Source organism: Cricetulus griseus, chromosome X (assembly GCF_003668045.3).
Source record: "Cricetulus griseus strain 17A/GY chromosome X, alternate assembly CriGri-PICRH-1.0, whole genome shotgun sequence".
Classification (NCBI taxonomy): Eukaryota; Metazoa; Chordata; class Mammalia; order Rodentia; family Cricetidae; genus Cricetulus; species Cricetulus griseus.
The window spans coordinates 65,435,857-65,444,712 of record NC_048604.1 but is presented as its reverse complement, the minus strand read 5'-3'; the positions used below and the strand labels follow the sequence as shown (position 1 = coordinate 65,444,712).

At 40.8% G+C, this 8,856-nt stretch overlaps 1 pseudogene; it reads right to left on the bottom strand.

Moving 5' to 3' along the window:
• Positions 1-5,515: 5,515 nt before the first annotated feature.
• Positions 5,516-8,353, bottom strand: LOC100764677 (annotated as a pseudogene).
• Positions 8,354-8,856: the final 503 nt, after the last annotated feature.

Sequence of the window (8,856 nt, the reverse complement as noted above, 5' to 3'; positions counted from 1 at the left end):
CCAAGTGCTTGGATCAAAGGCATGTGCCACCACTGCCAGACTGCAAGTATTTTAATTTGAGTATTTTTTAATCTATGTCTATCAGAACTATTGGCCTATAGTTGGTGTGTGTGTGTGTGTGTGTGTGTGTGTGTGTGTGTGTGTGTGTCTGTGCACATGCATTCAAGAGTGTGTGTTTTACCTGGTCTTGTTATTAGTGTGATACTGGCTTTATAGAAGGAGTTTGTGTGTGCTCCTGTTTCTCTCTTTTGAATACTTTAAGGATTTGGATGTAGATCTATGAAATTCTAGTAGAATCCTGCTGGGAATCCATTTGACCTTGGACTTTTTTAGTTGGAGGGCTTTTTATTACTATTTCAATTTCATTTGTTATGGGTCTGTTTAGGTTGTTGATCTCTTCTTGGTTTAATTTTGGTGGTTTGGCAGAATTTAGAAATGTATCCATTTCCTTTAGGTTTTCCAAAATAATGGAGTACAGGTTTTTAAAATATTCCCTTATAACATTCTGAATTTCTCTGGTGTCTGTTGTAATGTTTCCTGTTCATTTTTGAGTCATTAGTTTGGGTCTTCTCTTTTTCTTCTTTTGGCTAGTTCACCAAAGGGTCTGTCAATCTTGTTTATCTTCTCAAAGAACCAGTTCATAGATTCATTGTTTCTTTCTGTTTTCATTTCGTTAATTTTGGCTCCTTTATCAGTCCTTGCCATCTGGTGGTTTTGGGTTTGTCTTATTCTTATTATTCCAAATTTGTGAGTTACATTAGTAAGTCATTTATTTGTGCTCTTTCTGATTTTTTAATGTAGGCACTTAGAGATAAAAAGTTTCCCATGTAGGTCTGCTTTCAATAAGCCCCTGAAGTTTTGTTACATTGTGTTTTCATTTTCATTTAGTTACATGAAATTTTTTTCTTGATTTCTTTTTCTGACCTATTATTCATCATTCAATAATGAGTTATTTAATCTCCATGAGCTGTGTACTTATTAGAGGTTTGTTTGCTGTTGATTTTACCTTTCATTGTGTTAGGATCAGACAGGCTGCATGGACTTCTTTCAATCTTTCTGAATTTGCTAAGATTTGCTTTGTGTTTAGTGTTTGGGTGGAATATTCTGTAGGTATCTGTTAAGTCAATTTGATGTATGATATTTAATTCTGCATGTATGTTTAGCATAGTAATGCCTTCTTGGTAAACTGTTCCCTTGATAGAATGAAATATTCTTTATCTCTGATTAGTTTTAGTTTGAACTCTGCTTTTTTCAGATATTAGGATAGCAATGTCAGCTTGCTTCCTGGTCACATGTGTTTAGAGTATTTTGTTACTATGGCTCTTTAGTATAACTTGAAATCAGGTATGGTAATTCCTCCACAATTATTTTTAAGTGTTTTTTAATTAATTTGTTTGTTTTTTCTTTTATTAATTTTTATTTAAATTAAAACAATCTTATTTTGCCGGGCGTTGGTGGTGCATGCCTTTAATCCCAGCACTCGGGAGGCAGAGGCAGGCAGATCTCTGTGAGTTCGAGGTCAGCCTGGTCTCCAGAGTGAGTGCCAGGATAGGCTCCAAAGCTACACAGAGAAACCCTGTCTCAAAAAACAAAAACAAAAACAAAAACAAAAAATCTTATTTTACATACAAATCCCTGTTCCCTTTCCCTCTCGTTTTTTCCCTCCAACCTCTTCCCATCCCACCCCCACCCACTCCTCAGAGAGGGTGAGGCCTCCCATGGAAAAATCATCAAAGTCTGTCACATCATTTGGGGCAGGACCTAGTCTCCCCAATCCCCTGTATCTAGGGAATGGGCTCCAGAAAGCCAGTTCATGCACTAGGGATAAATACTGGTTCCACTGCCAGAGGCCCTAGACTGCCCAGGCCTCCCAACTTACACCCATGTTCAGAGGGTCTTATTCAGTCTTATGGTGTTTCCCCAGCTGCCAGACTGGGGTCTGTGAATTCCCACTTGCTCAGGTCAGCTGTTTTCTCTGGGTTTCCCCAGCCTGATCCCTTTGCTTATCACTGTTCCCTTTCTACAACTGGATTCCAGGAGTTTGCCTCAGTGCTTAGCTGTGGATCTCTGCTTCTGCTTCCATCAGCTACTGGATGAAGGCTCTATGATGTCATTTAAGGTTGTCATCAATCTCAATACAGGGGAAGAGCATTTAAGGTAGCCTCTTCACTATTGCTTAGATTTTCAGTTGGGGTCATCCTTGTGAATCCCTGGAGATTTCCCTAGTGCCAGGTTTCTTGTTAAGCCCACAATGGTTCCCTCTATCAAGGTATCTCTTTCCTTGATCTCTTTTTTGCCCTTCCCCGAACTCCACTTTTCTGATCCTCCCCTTCTTTCTCCTCGTCTCTCCTCCCTCTCTCCTACCTCCCTCTCCCCCCCCCCCCCCCCGTGCTCCCAATTTACTCAGGAGATCTTGTCTCTTTCCCCTTCTTGGGGGTCCATGTATGTCTCTCTTACGGTCCTCCTGTTTTCATATTCATTCTGTTAGCCTGTGTCTTTTTATCAGTGAATTGAGTCCACTGATATTGAGGAATATTAAAGACCCACTGATTGTTAATTCCTGTTATTTTTCTTGTTGTTGTTGTTGTTGCTGCTGCTGCTGCTGCTGTGTGAGTGTGTGTGTGTGTGTGTGTGTGTGTGTGTGTGTGTGTGTGTGTGTTTCCCTTCTTTGGGTTTTACTACTGTGAGATTATCTACTGCCTGTGTTTTCATTAGTATAGTTAACTTCCTGGAGTTAGAGTTTTCCATCTAGTACCTTCTGTATGGCTGGATTTGTGGATAGATATTGTTTAAATTTGATTTTGTCATGAAATATTTCGTTTCCTCCATCTATGGTCATTAAATTTTTCTCAGAATAGTATTCTGGGATTTCATCTATGGTCTCTTAGTCTTTAAGACATCAGTCTAGACCCCTTTGGCTTTTAGGGTGTCCATTGAGAAGTTGTTTGTGATTCTAGTAGGCCTACCTTTGTATGTTTCTTGGCCTTTCCCCTTTGATGCTTTTAATATTCTTCCTTTGTTTTGTATGTTTAGTGTTTTGATTATTATGTGATGAGGGGATTTCCTTTTCTTACCCAATCAATTTGGTGATCAGTAAGCTTTTTGTATCTTTATAGGCATATCCTTCTTTAGGTTGGTTAAATTTTCTTCTATGCTTTGTTGAATATATTATCTGGATTTTTGAGCTGGGATTTTCCTCCTGCTCCTCCTCCTGCTCCTCCTCTTCCTTTTATTTTTAGATTTGGTCTTTTCATGATGTCCCAGATTTGCTAGATGCTTTGTTATAGGAATTTTTAAGTTTAACATTTTCTTTGACAAATGAAATCTATTTCCTCTACTGTGTCTTCTTATATTCTGTTGCTGATTTATAGTTTCTGTTTGATTACCTAGATTTTTCCATTTCCACAATTCCCTGTTTGTGTTTTCTTTATTGCTTCTATTTCCATTTTCAAGTTTGAACAGTTTTCTTTACCTGTTTGTTTTGTCTTGGCTTTCTTGACATTCTTTAAGGAATTTATTGATTTCCTCCAATTTTTTTGTCTTTTCCTCAAGTTCTTTAAGAGTTTTTTTAATTTATTCTTTTTTAATTTTTTATTTTTAATGTCTTTTTAAGTTTTTAGAAGCACTCTTAGAACCTCTATCATCTTCATGAAGTAATTTTTTACAGTTGTTTTCTTGTACTTCATCTGTGTTGGATTGTTCAGGCCTTGCTGTCATAGGGTAGGTGAACTCTGTGATGTCATATTGTTCTTTGTTTTCTGTTCTTACACTGGTGGTTAGACATATGGATTTGGGATTATTATAGGTCTAGGTGTTGATTCTTGATTTTGTCTTTGTTGGATGAGTGTTTTCTTCCTTGGTTTCTGCTTCCTATGTCTTCTTCTGGCCAAGTTACCTTTTTTGATGTCTCACTTTTATTGTTTAAGTGGCTGAGTTATAGAAATCCAGCTTGTGTGTAGTAACTCCATAACGTCAACATGCATCATCTGCAGTAACATTGTGACAGTTCCATACTGTGGGTGAAGCAATACTTAGAACAGACTTTTGGTCTTTATGTAAATAATGTTTTAATTGCATAAATATACCATTCTGAGCCATTTCATTCTACCAGGAAAATACAGGGTTTTCCCCCTCTCTTAAAAAATTAAATACCAAAATTACTACATTTAAATAATGTTATGATGATGACATTAAAAAACCTCACAATGAGGCTAATGCCCTCTGCCTGCTGCTCAGCTCTAAGTCCAGAATGCTCTGGAAATGTGAGCGGTGAAACTGAGTGTGGGCTGGGCTGCTGGCCTCCCACCTCTCCTCACCCTTCCCTCTTAAGCTTTACTTCCTATATGATAATAAGTCAGACTTACATTCCAAAAAGCCAGAAAAACTCTTGAGAATCAGAAAAATGGCCTGAATGCTTGATACTTGGCTACTGGGTCTTCCAGACCCTCAAGTTAACTGGCAACTTCTCGACAGCTCTTGCCATGAGTGTGCCATGCAGATAACCAGTCAGATGTCAGAAGCCAGAGCTGACCCATAAGACTCCCCAGGTTCTGGGAGAGATCTATGACCTTTGTCTGAAAAGGTGTGACAAAAGCCTGGATCTGTTTCCCAAGGGAGAGACAAAGGGATCTGTTGCTTTAAGCATATACAATATGTAGGAAATTCATTTTATTGGCATGGGAAATTATGCCAAGGACAAAGTCAACATAAAGAAACAGACAACAAAACCCACAAGAGCATGTATGTGCAGCCCAGAGGCCAGAGGATTCCTGTGATCCTTTGTCCTGATGCCCCTGGCCTCATGGATCCATGCAGTCTCAGTCCACCCACCCTCTACAGGGTAGGTCAAATTCATCAGGTAACTGCTCTGAACAGAAATGGGCAAGTAGGTGTCCCAAGGGAGTGCCACCCAAACACAGGCAGGAAAGACTAGAGCAAACCATCCCATGGGCTGAAAACAAACCACAGAAACAAGCAGAATGACGTTCTTTCTCCCAAATGAATCTCAAATTTCCAGAGTAGAAATGGAGTGATATGAAATGTCAAAGACCTCATTATTTAGTTAAGAAAGAAGATCTCCAAGTACTCTAATTCCACGTGTGGACAACAAAATACTGTCTTGTCTCTCAGTTGCAGCCTGAAGGTCCTATGAGGGCAGCAGGTGGCTGTGGCTCTGTCCCGTAAGGAAAGCCAGAGAGATCCACTTGGAACAGGTGCTGCATCCGCACAAGAGACTCAGTCCTTTGTGACCTGGAGTTCTTGCTTGTAGTAAAAGCTGAGCCAACAGCCCAGTGAGTGCTCTGTAGGACATACCATCTCTGGAACCAGGGTTGCTGTTGTGGGTCTGTTCAAGTGTAACTTGTCTTTACATTAAGGAGTTTTAAGGCCACCTGGGTTCGTGTTTTCAGTGCTAAGAGGTGAAGTCCAACCACAGGGCCCCTTACCCACTGAGTAAGAGGCAGCATCTCCTTTTGGCACCACAAAGTTGATGTCTGAAGAAAAGGTCTCCCAGCAGCTAGTTCTGGATCCTCTTTTCTCTCAGAGCTTCTGGTGGTGCATCCATGCTCAGGGCAGTGACAATGCTCTCGCCATCTTCTGCTTTAATTCACTTGAGCTCCAGCTGCTCTGCCTGGTCGCCATTCTGGCCCTTTGTGGGCAGGGATGCCGATGCTGATGCATGGGTTGCCAACATATGGAGAGGACTCGCAACGTTGTTCACCTGGCTGTGCATTGTTGTAGGCGTTGGTACCACATGAGTTCCATTTTGCGTTACAGTTTTTATTGGAAGCTGGTGTTGACCTAAAGGTGCCTGTTGTACTATGGTCACTGTCTGAACAGGGGTTCCCTGTGATGTCTGGATGATTCGACTGGCAGCACCTAGTATGGCTGGGCTAATTGCAGGGACAGGCTCTACTTTCACTTTGACTTCTCTCTGGTTGCCATTCTCTTGTGGTTCTCTGCCTTAGGAGGAGCCAGCACCGCAGCCTGAGTGACCACAGCTTGTCCAGCAACGATGTATGTGTTTGCTGGGGCCAGTCCAGCTACACTGGTAACTGACACTGCTGATATCTGATGGATAGCATATACCATCTGCACAACAGGTGGGTGAGAGGTGGGTGTGGTCACTAGGGTTGCAACAGTGTAGGTGACAGGCTTAATGGCCGCGGGTAGCTGCCATTGGATAGTGATTAAGATGGGTTGACTAGAGAGAGGTGACCCTGGTGCACTCTGGACAAACCGTGCCTCCTGGACGAGGGCAAGTTTGGGCTGTGAGGCACCAGGCTCAGGCTCCAAGGGGGCTGGGGAGCCCTCCCTCGACAGGTTCTCGGGGGTCTGGGTGCCACTGGAGTGAGCAGACAACACTCTGCATGGTTGGGAGAGGCTGGGGCACTCATGCCAGCCCTTGTCCACAGTCCTGTAATATCGATAGTTTTTAGTGATGTGTGTATAAATTCCATTTAGGGTGAGTTGTTTATCAGGAGCCATTGTAATTGCTTGTACTATCAACTGTGCATAGGAGTAAGGTGGCTTTGAGTCATCCTTTGGACTGTCTCCACCTGAAGCTTCTTTTTCATTTTCTGGCTGTGAATTTTCAGCCGTTAAATTGAGGTCAGATGGTATCACACGGCCCATTTTGTACCCTGAAGATCCTGCTTCCCGGGGACTGGATGAGCAGGAGTTTTCCGGCACTGATAGTTGCCGTGGGAGAGGGAAGGGGGCTGATGAGGTGGGCCATAGTGTCTGGAATGTTGATGGTCAGGAGTGAGATGTGTGGCTGCACAAGCTTAACTGGCGACTCTGGTGCTTCTTGATTCTTCTTTTCTCACTGGATAGGGCTGTGAATGTTATCTTGATATTTGTGCTCCAAAACCTGAAAGTGCACCTCTAGCTCAGGCTGAAAGGCGATCCTGGCTCCACCAAACCTCAGACTGTCATCCCAGACTGTTATGCTCTCCTCAGTGTGGCTAGAGAATCCTGAGACTGAATGCCCACCTTTTTAAATGCTTTTAAATTGAAGTAAAATTTATATCACTTTCCCTCCTCTTCCTCCCTCCCATGAATCATTGCCATGCCCTCATCCCTCTCATGTTTATAGCTTCTGTTCTTTGGTAATGTTTATTATATACATATATATGTATTAACTATTGAGTAATGTTTTTGTTGTTTATGTATATATGATTTCATGGCTGACTATTCTGTATTGAACAACCATTAGAGGGTCATATTTCTGGAAGAAGTTAATTATTCTCCCAGAAGAAAACAAAACAAAAAAACAATGATTGTACCACATTTGAAATGTACCACATTTTTTTCTTGTCCATTCTTCAGTTGGGAGGCACCTAGCTTGTTTCCAGGTTCTGGTTACTACAAATGACGCTGCTATGAACATGGCTGAGCAAATGTCCTTGTGGTGTGCATGTGTATCCTTTGGGTATATGCCCAAAAGTGGTATTGCTGGGTCTTGAGGTAGATTGAGTCTCAGTTTTCCGAATAACCACCATCCTGATTTCCAAAGTGGCTGTACAAGTTTGCACTACCACCAGTAATGGTGGAGCATTCCCGTTTCTCTACATCCTCTCCTGCATAAGCTGTCATCAGAGTTTTTGAACTTGACTATTCTGACAGGTGTAATATGGCATGTTAGAGTTGTTTTGATTTTCATTTATTTGATGACTAAAGATGTTGAGCATTTCCTTAAGTGTCTTTGGCTATTGAGATTCCTATGTTGAGAGTACTCTGTTTAGATCTTTATCCCATTTTTATTGGATTATTAGGTCTTTTGATGTCTAGTTTAAGTTCCTTGTATATTTTGGAGATCACCCCTCTGTCATATGTGGAGTTGGTGAAGATCTTTTCCCATTCTGCGGGCTACTTTTTTGTCTTATTGACCATGTTCTTTGCTTTACAGAAGCTTCTAAATTTCAGGAGGTCCCATTTATTAATTGTCCATCTCAGTGTCTGTACTACTGGTGTTATGTTCAGGAAGCTGTCTCCTGTGCATTCAAGACTACTTCCCACTTTCTCTTTAAGGTCTTTGATCCATTTCAACTTGAGTTTTGTGCATGGTGATAGATACGGATCTATCTGCATTCTTCTACATGTCGACATCCAGTTATGCCAGCACCATTTATTGAAGATACTTCTTTTTTCCATTTTAAAATTTTAGCTTCTTGTCAAAAATCAGGTGTTCATAAGTGTGTGGATTGATATCAGGGTCTTCAACTTGATTCCATTGGTCCAACTGTCTGTTTTTATGCCAATTCCAAGCTGTTTTCATTACTATAACTATAGAAGTTAGGTATTGTGATACCTCCAGAAGTTCCTTTATTGTAGATGATCGTTTTGCAATCATGTTTTTTTTTCCATATGAAGTTAAGTATTGTTCTTTCCAGATCTGTGAAGAATTTTGCTGGGTATTACATTGAATCTGTAGATTGCTTTTAGTAAAATTGACCTTTTTACTGTCTTGATCCTACCTGTCCAAGAGCATGGGAGATCTTTCCATTTTCTGATGTCTTAAGTTTATTTCTTCAAAGACTTAAAGTTCTTGTCACACAGATCTTTCGCATGTTTTGTTAGAGTTACCCCAAGCTATTTTGTTATTTGTGGCTATTTTGAAGGGTAATGTTTCTCTGATTTCTTTCTCAGCCCATTTATCATCTGAATATAGAAGGGCTACTGATTTTTTTTTAGTTAATCATGTATCCCACTACATTACTGAAGGTGTTTCTCATTGTAGGAGTTACCTGGTAAAATTTTTTGGGTCACATATGTATACTATTAGATCATCAGCAAATAGTGAAAGTTTGACTTCTTTTCTTCCAATTTGTATTCCCTTGATCCTGCTTTGTTGTC